At 34.6% G+C, this 9,314-nt stretch overlaps 1 long non-coding RNA gene across 1 annotated transcript; it reads left to right on the top strand.

The window, feature by feature from the left end:
• Positions 1-319: 319 nt before the first annotated feature.
• Positions 320-6,259, top strand: LOC145569022 (uncharacterized). Its single transcript, XR_014096039.1, has 4 exons — positions 320-592; positions 1,882-2,013; positions 3,505-3,752; positions 5,689-6,259. It is a non-coding gene; the product is annotated as an uncharacterized LOC145569022 (long non-coding RNA).
• The last annotated feature ends 3,055 nt before the right edge of the window (positions 6,260-9,314 follow it).

Raw genomic sequence — 9,314 nt, 5'->3', positions numbered from 1 at the left:
TTGGGTAGATGGAGCGTGAATTCCCAGAGGGTTATATCCATATGTAGAACACATATGGGTTTCAGAAAAAAGGAAAAAACTCAATCAGGAAGTAAAATCGAGCAAACAGTACTAGAAACTAGTCGAAACAAGAAGGTAGATTTCTGGCTCGGTATTGGAAAAATTCGGCGCGAGACAATATATGTACACTACTACAAAATGAGTGTTTTTTCGACGCTTATGCCTCGACGCTAGGTAAGGGGCGTCTGCAGGGAAATTTAGACTCCGCGTGTTTTCGACGCTTTTAGGTAACGAAAGTAATTTTCGTCGCCATAAAGCGTCGAGAAGACAATCACATGTCACGCACGTGAATACTTAGTACCTTCACAACTCAGCCCACGTTTCAATCAAAACCCCCCCTCCCCAAATAAAAAAGACTACTCAGTTCTCAACCCTAACTATACCTTCCTCCTTCGTTAAATTCATGGATTCAAATCCAGATCTTAATTCTAACTCTACCTACAACTCCCCTTATTATTCTTGGTGAAATATCTTTTACTCACTTCGAACTGCAATAAGTTATGTTACTCTCTATGCAGCCGTTAATTTTAAGGTAAACAATTCATTTTAGAATTCGAATTTCGCTTTTGATTAAAGTCTATTAAATTGTTTTTAGCAAATTTTTTCACTTAATTATGATCTGATGTTGTTTGATTAATGAATAACAGAGATTATAGGGTTTAATTATAGTTATATATATTGTTTTACTTCATCCTGCGATTTACTTTTGAATCTGGGTAAATATTCGGTTATAAGAAATGTGTATATTCAATTAATTAAATTATAAATTTAGAAGTTAATTTGTAAAGAGAAGTTGAGATTTTGAGGAGCAGTAAGAAATTGAAGCAAAAAGAACCAAACCGGAATGGCAGCTTCGTGTTCCTTTTGACTGTATCTATTTAATTGGTTGTTTGATTGATATTTGGTTATTTTTACTTATTTTTAATCAAATTCAATTCATCACTTGTAATTTTGTTAGTTGTGATATGATTTTTCTATATAATTGATTCCTCCTTAAGATCTATGCATCAAATGACGTGTTAAAATTATTTTGGTTTGTTGTCTTCATTCTGTTTTTTCCCCCTTAATTTTTATTTTTTGTCCTTCACATAATTGAGGGGTTTCTTTTCCCAGACATTTTTTTTTAGAATTTAAAATGAAATTACTAGTGATAAATTATATAATAAATAGTTGATTTCGTGATGGAAATTAGAGAGTATTAGGTGCTTGAGTTTACAAGTTTATGATAATGCATGAAAGCTAAAAACTGAATGAGAAATTAGATTTATCCCTCTATAAATTAAAAAAACAGATCAACTTGTAGTTAGAAATTATGAATGCTAAACACCCATTTCAGTGTATGATGTTTCAATGAGGTGCAATAATGAATTATACTTCTGATTACATAGCAATTTAATACTACATACATTGTGGTATTTAGTTTATCTTCCTACTGACATTTTATCTCATATATCTATTAGGTAGTTGATTTTTTTGTTTGGGCATTTTGAATTTTGGTTTTCCCTTGTCATGTGATCTGTGGCTCTGGGAGTTTGTATTAGATTTCAGAAAAGGTGAAGCCAAAATTTGTTGTTGTTTGTGTAATGTTTAAGTTGTTGTCAAAGCCCACTTGCTTGGACAATGGGTACATCCCTTTGCCTACTTATTTTGTTTAGTTAAGAACTGAGTTGAAGACTACAAATTATCAACATTAAAATGACAGAATCACTCCATGCTAAATCAGTAATTTAATGGCTTTTTTTTCAATAATTTGATTTCAACCGAATTCTCAATTGGGACTTAATCAAGGTATTAATTTTGCCAACTAATTCCTTTTTTCAGGGTCTATTGGGGACTGTGATTAAGAGGGTATGAAGAAGTTTTTTCTCCACTTGCTGCTTTTATGCTAATTTGGTGCCTACTTGATCTCCCTGCTGCTCCTATCTTGGTGACATGGCAGCCTCGTGGCAATAGGTTGGGTGTTATAGGGACGCATGTGTTGTTGCCTTTGTTATTAATTGTTGTTCAGTTTCTGTTGTTGTTTAATGTGGTTGCTGCTATTGTTTGCTACTGCTGCTGCATGCGTTGAGGATAGTGTTGAAGGGATTGATTTTTTTCTTTTTTAAACTATTTGCTTTATTTGCATAATGTGATAAATTACACCCATACTGTTTCATAGTGTTGTAGGGATTGCCTTTCTGAATCACAAAGTGGGCTTGTCCTTATGAATTTTAGAGAACTATTTATTTAAAGGTTGTAAATAATTAGAGTTACTGAGGTTATAGATAAAATGAGCATAGCATATATATTATAGAAATAGAGGTTTCTAGGCTAGTGCAATGGATATAAGTGGCTAACAAACTAAAAGTACTTTAGATCCATGTATTTGAGTTCTTGACTTTTGGTACATGAAATTAACGACCTAAAGCCTCAATATTAATAATATGTTCACTTTTTTTTTTATTATTTTTTTTTACTGTACTATACTTTGCAAGGGGGGAAACTTTATTCTATTTCATATTCACTTCTGACTCCATGTTGGCCCGACTGTAGTGATGTTAGTTATGGTTACATTCATAGGTAGCTTGGTCCATCTTCATTCTATTTCATATATGTATTGTCTTAACTCGCATGATATTGAACTATGTGCTAAATTAGATGCTTGTTTTAAGTGAAATACAAATTTACCATTTTTTAAGTATCAAATATTTATACATTTTGAATATGTTTCTAAGATATAAAATGGGGTCTTATTGTGGTGCTGAATTGGTTTTGGATGTCAGAAAACAAAGAAGTTCACTACTACAAAACCCATTGTTTTTCGACGCTATCATTAAGGTGTCAGTGGAAAATTTGATTCCCGTGTTTTCTTGACACTTTTCGGCGTCCTTACTTATTGTTGACCCAAATAAGCATCCAGAATATTAATCATGTGATAAGCACATGTTCTCTAGCTTGCTAACTTCAACATAATTAGGGGAAAACCGGAAAACATCAAAACCGTCCTCTTTACTCTCCAATAACTAAACCCTAGCCTTCCTCTTAAATTCTCTATTCAATTTGCTCTCCAAAATTGCAAACCCAACAACAAATTAAACTAAAAGATCCTCTTTGATTTCATCACGTTTAATTTGGTATAAATTCTAATTGTTTTTCAGTATTCTCTCCTTTCTCAATAGATATTGAATCTAAGTTTTTTTTTGTTTTGACACTTATTTTTTATTTTCATATTTTTTGGATGTAATTTTCTTAATTCAGCGAATTGGGCTTCAAATTGTTTAAATTTCCTTACTTTTTTTGTCAATTTCAAGTAATCTTCTTGTGAAATTTGTTTGTTGTTTTTTTTTCTAATATATCATTCGCATTCCTCTGTCGAATCAATTGTTTCTTTAATATCCTTACTGTGATATTAATTTTCTTTGATTTCGGCCTTTATACCTTTTTTTTTTTGGCATGAACTCCCAGATCCACACAAATTTAGGAAACAAAATTCTTGATTAAGGGTATATTTATCTCTCCCTATCGTCAACATCCTTAGCCGCCCCGGCGGCGGTGCCTCCCTCACCGGCCATATCTTCATTATCAGTGGCTGGGTTCGCCGGCCACAATACCTTCGCCTTCCTTGAGATCACTGATGGTTCTTGCTCTGCGGATCTACAAGTTATGGTTGATGACCCGCCTTGTTCATACTGGTACCACAATTTCTTTTTCGGGTACGCTTAACAGAAGACTTAGCTGAAGTGTGTTGATAAGGTTTTGGTATAAATTAAAGTAGAATAAGATATCTAATCTGAACAACCTCTTGTTTACCATAATAAATCAAAACCTGTTTTCAACAAGCATCATATGGCATCACAAAGTTGAGGATTTTATGGCCCAATATGATCTTGATGCAAATATCTATAAAGGTGTGGACAACAAATCATTTTTCTATGTTTCGTGGAAAAAAAATTGACCCACAGAAGTTGGATTATCTCGATCAAATTATCAACATCTTTCACGTACCCTTGTCTTATTAAGGTTCCTCTAATGAGTCAGAGTAGTTAAAATACAGGTAGTATGATCTCTAGGAAGAATTCTCAATGAAAATCAGATTTGAAATCAGAACTGAAATTCAAAATGCTTGTGTGTGTGTGTGTGTGTGTGTGTGTGAAATTCAGAGCTTGTGTTTGAAAGTCAAAGCTTGTGTGTGCGTGTGTGAAAGTCGGAGCTTGTGTGTGTGTGTGTAATAATAATCTGCCTAAGGTTCTCTACTCTAGAATACTCCCGTTTATACTGCTTGTCTGTCCTGCTCCCCTGCTGCTTGCTTGCTGTCCTGCTCCCCTGCCTAACCTGCTTGTCTGCCCTGCTGGGGCTTTGGATGCAACCTTTTAAGTAGAATAAAGTTACAACCTTTTGACCTTAATAATGCTAAATGAAAGATGAAAGTTCTTCAAAAATGGTTCAATCTTAAAAGCAATTTGAGTTCTTTTATTTTAGCAGCAATACCAGTAGAATCATGACTCACATCCTACATCCTACGATACTCGTAATCGGGGACTCAGGGTAATTGTGTCAAACACGAGTACGTCCATTTTTCTGACTTGGCTACTGTATAAAGAATCAAGAATTTCCAGAGTAGTTTTGAGTTATAATTGATCAATTCGTATGAATTGTTTTAGCAAGAGTAGCACTTTCTATACTTGAAAAATAAACAAAAATGGACATTATGAATTTTTGGTAATGTTATTTGATCTCACAAACTATATCTTTGAGAATTTTCTTAAATTATGTGTTATTGTATTCCATGTTGCCATTGGATCTCACAAACCATATATTGATGTTCAGGAAAAGGTACAGTAAATAGCCAATATAACGCTATTCTAAAATTCTGGTTGCCAATATCCCAAAATCATGGATTTTGACCATGAAATTCTACACAAAAGTGAGAGTGAGAATGTTATAGCTGATGCTCTATCTAGGGTATTGTGTTGTCCTTATTAGTTACAGTCTCTAATACATGCAAGTTTCACTTATAAAGGGCACAAATAAGAATTAGGCTCACAGGAACATATCAGAAGTTATGGCTTGAAATGAAGTGTGAAGTGCCAATACTGACATCCTTGTGTTGTGGATCCGACATGGGTACTACATATGGTGAAATGAAGAGTTTGAGACTCTGAGTAACATAGCTCACAATCAACTGCGGATTATGAGACATAAAACATAACTACTCAAGACTAGAAAATTCTGTCCTCAAACATCAGATTACTGATGCAGCACTCCGTATCTTGTAAAGAAGATGTTCCCCATGCTTCTCATGTCAGTTGGATCCTGGTCATCATACATACATAAAAATTAATGCTTGCCTGACCAGAACCCCAACGCACCCATCCCCAACCCCAACATACACATAATATACCAACAGAATTCCATGCCAGATTTTGTATTACTTGATCCATGCTTTGTTCAGTTAGGCTTTGGATTTGTCCGCAATACTGATCTAGTCAAGAACTCATGATGAAAGACCTGTTGGCTTTTTTGTTCATTTATATTTCTATGTTTAACTTACAATTCTATATTTAAATAGTATACATGTTGAATCTTGAGCCTATATTGTGTAATGACTAATGTACTAATTTATACTTTGTACTTTTTTTTTTTTTGAAGATTGGAAAAGGCAATGTAGGTGCACAAGACCGGGTCACTTGAGCATCAACAAGCGACTATATCGTCTATAAGGCCATCATCTATCTATTTTGGTTTTAGTCTTATATTAGTGATGTATTTATTTAGGGACAAGCTACTATAATATGCGACATTTTTTTTTAATAATTTTGTTGATGTTTTCTTTTATAAATTTGGTAATTAACTACGTTCTCTTATTATTGTAATTAATTATTGTTTTTTTTTAATCTAGTTATATAGAATATTTGTTTATTTTTTTAAAATTTATTAACTTAAATTAAATTGTGATAAATTTAATTAACTATAATGTATGTATGATGGTAATAATTTAATAAAAGGAAAAAAAAAAGCTTAAAAAAATTTCTAGACGCTTTTTAATGTCTACATAATTGCACATTTTCATATTTCAAAGAGTTTCCTGCCATATCATAGGCTGACACGAATAAACGCAAGACAACAAAAAGCGTCGTAAATTTGAGTATGTGGACAAGCAAAAGCGTCGCTAAAAAACTACACATTTGGGATACTGCGCGAAATACGTTTATTTCGACGCTTCGTATATTAGTTAGGACACAAAAAAGCGTCGATATTCTCGACGCTTTTTTGTGTCCAAAAAAAATTTTCGACTCACGTATTTTCGACGCTTTTTAGCAGCGTCGAGAAATAATTTTTCGACGCTTTTTAGCGTCGAAAAAAGGCCTAAAAAGCGTCCAAAAAACACGCTTTTTGTAGTAGTATTTTTGGCATGTATCCGCTTAATTGATCTTCTGATTCTCCTTGCTATACTTGTATCAATCAGGCCATTTGCTTGATTCTTGATGCATCTTGAACACTTGGTCGTGCCCTAGGATTATTAGGTTGCTTAGTGAAACGGACCCAACAATTTCCCCTAATTTTTATGTTCAAGTAATTGAAGATGGAAATTACCAAAAGTTGCCGTTGGAATATTTTCAAATTTTGGAAGTTTTTCAACGGTTAACAAAAATAGTGGAGTAGGGTGTCAGTTTTAAGGTAAGTGCTTCTATAACTGTGAATGGCGATTTATTTCTTCTTGACCCATACATTGTTCTTCAATTTGGGAATTGGGGTCTTTTCAACCTTTTTTCCCTTTTCCGAAGATTTCGTTAGAGTCCTTTTTCGAGTTTGTTGCGAAGGTTCCTTGATTATCACACCTCGTTGTGCAGGTTTGGAGGGAGCTTTCCTTTTTGTTTCCTTCGAACGCGCCTTAGGAGATGAGAAGTCTAATTTTCTTCTCACCCCTTTGTTTTGGCCACTAGGAGGAGTAGTGGTGGCCGAATGCATCAAGGGCTTAGGTTGATTGCGAGACGTGACGGCTTGATATTGAGATCGAGCCTTGCTTAATTCGCCCTTATCCGCCGCATTCATCCAAGCTTTGTAAAAGGAAGATAATGCAATACTCGCAGTAGGATTTTGTACTACCCATCTAGGAAGACTTGACCAATACTCCATCCAACGAAAAATTCGCTCGGGTCTAAAAATCACATCTTTAGGGGCATCACAATATTGCGGGGGAATAATTTGTTTCATCCTGTATTGTCTCATTACCCTGCAAGGAAAAATATAAGTAGTACTAGATAGGCCTAAAAGCCTAATGTAAGGGCAATTGAGACTATTCCCAACCATACTATTTATGTTCCACCAAGGAATCACAAAACGTATGTTAGGAACCCCATGACAGAAAAACGACGTCCATTCATCTTCGTTCTTATGCTTATAAAGGATTCGACGTCCAAGGAATGTCCTTACTCCATTAGCCTCAAGGTTTTGTGGCTGATCAACAATTTGCAAACGCTCCATGAGCCAAATCTACAACAACAACAAAAAAAAAAAAAAAAAAAAAAAAAAAAATCAGTTTGCGATTTTTACACAAGCACGTGGCGCGCGCATCAAAACCAGTTGCGCGCACCATCCGCACGCAGCATAGAAGATTACGCTGGTCATGCCAGCGCAACTTCGTAACTTGCGCTGATAAACGACGAAAAAAAATGTACGTGTAATAGGAGTGGACTTCCCGTGAAACCGTTTTCGTTAGGGTCTCCTCTAAGGCGATTCAAACATAGAACAGTTTCCGCCAAAGCCAAAGGAGCGGGTGAATGACATCCCTCTATTTGCTCTACTATGGACACCATGGAATAATTTCCGTATTCTTTGTCTGTCCTAAGTAAACAATTAACAACAAGACAATAACATAAAGCACGAATTTTAAAGCGTTGTTTAGTCATGCTGTCACGGGGGGCGACAAAATGTTCAATAAATTGAATCAAGTTCACGCCTTCTTCAGTTCCAATGTTGGTCATATCATTGTCGGACAAGCCAAAAAATCTTTGGAATATAGGTTTGGGATCCGACAAGGTAGGCGAATAAGTCACAGGGAGAGTATTAGTAGGGAAAACCTAGCAAGGCCTCAAACTCACCGGGTAGAGGGACAATTTCGTCCCCTTTAAACAAGAAAAGATGGTGGTTAGAGTCCCAATGGTTGACTGCGGCATGAAGAAAATCAAAGTTAACCACTAGTTGCATATAATTCAATAGAGGGTCTAGGTGGTAAATTTTGAAAGCTAGTTTGTCCTCGGTTGAAAGGGAAGTGACCCATTGCTTCAAACGTTGTTCAAAGGTCTTCACCATTGTTCAAAAAAAAAAAAGAGAATGAGAATTTAGAGAGATTAATTCTTTTTAGTTTCTTATATTACTAAGCGAATGAATGCGAGATGATCAAAATCCTACACGAAACCACGTTTAAATAGACCTAAGAGGGGCAAATTTTCGGCAAATTCGGCTTAAAGGAAAGTTCACCAACAGGTGGCGTGCGCAACTCATGAGTTGCGCGCTACATCCGCGCGCAACTCACGCAGTTGCGCGCGTCTCCCCTGTCGCAGCATATGAGCTGGGTTTATTTCCGTATTTTGGCTAACATAATGACGGAATCTTCACTAAATCTTAAGACGAATTATACGCTTGCCTTATAACCCTTTGTGTCCCTTTTCTTGCCTACTTTCTTATTTTCTTTTTATTTTCTTTTTTTTTATTATTTTCATACTTTCTTATTTTCTTTTTATTTTCTTTTTTTATTATCTTCATACTTTCTTATTTTCTTTTTTTTTGTTATCTTCCTACTTTCTTATTTTCTTTTTATTTTCTTTTTTTTTTAATTATTATTTTCCTACTTTCTTATTTTCTTTTTATTTTCTTTTTTATTATTTTCCTAGTTCCTTATTTTCTTTTTTATTATTTTCTTATTTTCTTTTTTCTCTTTTTTCTTCTTTTTTGTTTTCTTTTAGCCTTCTTTTTTTCAAGTTTTGGTTATTTTTTCGAGGGGGGTAAGTCGGGAACCCTTTCCCTCCCTCGAAAATTTTTTGCTTTTAATAATAAAAATGATAATAATGTACACATGGAAACAAAAAATATAATAATGATGGCATATATACAAATGTGTCATATGTACAACAATGCAAAAAAATATATATATACATCTGTTTCCTAAAATAAATAACAAATATGTGTACAAAAGGAATCAGGGTGCTCGGTGACTACTAGACGGTTGCTGCACATCCTGCAAAATCCAAAACTAAGATTAATACATGAAATGT

This window comes from Chenopodium album, chromosome 11, assembly GCF_948465745.1.
Source record: "Chenopodium album chromosome 11, dcCheAlbu1.1, whole genome shotgun sequence".
In the NCBI taxonomy this organism is placed as follows: Eukaryota; Viridiplantae; Streptophyta; class Magnoliopsida; order Caryophyllales; family Amaranthaceae; genus Chenopodium; species Chenopodium album.
The sequence above is the reverse complement of the archived record's forward strand: the minus strand, read 5'-3'. Positions and strand labels throughout refer to the sequence as shown.